The sequence below is a fragment of the Physeter macrocephalus genome, unplaced genomic scaffold (genome assembly GCF_002837175.3).
Source record: "Physeter macrocephalus isolate SW-GA unplaced genomic scaffold, ASM283717v5 random_127, whole genome shotgun sequence".
NCBI lineage: Eukaryota > Metazoa > Chordata > Mammalia > Artiodactyla > Physeteridae > Physeter > Physeter macrocephalus.
Window position 1 is genome coordinate 60,853 of NW_021145413.1, and position 1,008 is coordinate 61,860.

Below are 1,008 nucleotides of genomic sequence, written 5' to 3' on the forward strand. Positions count from 1 at the left end.
CTCTCTCTCTCTCTCTCTCTCTCTCTCTCTCTGTCTCTCTCTCTCTCACACTGCATGTTCGGGGCACTAAAACACTGCCTCTTAACATACACTTTCCACGGCCTCATCCTGACTGGCTGCCCTCCAGTATCCAGAGAAAAGGGCCAAGTCCCCTCAGTCATCCAGAACAAGGTGATGACTACGGGGGCAGTGACTCCCTTCCGGGGGGCTTCCCCAGGCCTTGGCATTTCCTTGCTTGTTGGCAGTGCCTTAGTCGTTTCTGAATTTGGGAACACTGACTGGGCCTTGGCCAGGGCTCTCTCCTGGCCTGAGCAGGGAAAGGGCCCCCGCTCTCCTCACAGTTGCCCCCCAGCCCCTGTGTCTCATGCACTGGCACATATGGTCACCTTGGGAGGGTGGACCTAGGAGCTCCCTCACTGACCACTGACTCCCTCTCTTCACACCCTCTTCTGCCAGGGGCAGCCCTTCCAGGAAGGATGCCCAAAGCTGACGGGCTGGACATGGCCTCTTCGGCTGGGAAGGCTACCATGCAGGGCAGCCTCTCCCCTGTCCCCCGACTGCAGGAGCCAGTCTGACCCCAGCCCCCGTGCTTCTTCAGCTGCAGCTCCAAAGGTCTGGTGTCAGTTGGGGTTTGTTTTTGTTCTGTTTGGTTCTGTTTTTGTTTGGGGTGGGCGGGTCATTGCGGTCTTAGACTATGTTTCTCTTGCTACCAAACAGTCATGTATTAACTTTCCCTGGATGATGAAGTTTAAAGAGTCAATAAATAGAAACACCAAATGACTGGTCCCCATTGGCAGCCATGGAGGCCTCCTGCCAGCAACCTCAGGGATCCCTAGCCGCGTGGGCCCCCCAGCATCCACCCACTTCGGCAGAAGTGGGACTCGGAGACCCAGAAGAGTGCTGAGATGGCAAGACAGCCACTGATTCGCTGTGCTTTCCCAGGCAGGTCACCGCCTCTGTCTGGGCTGCAGCTTCCTCGTCAGGAAAACCAAGAGTTGTGCTAGTCAG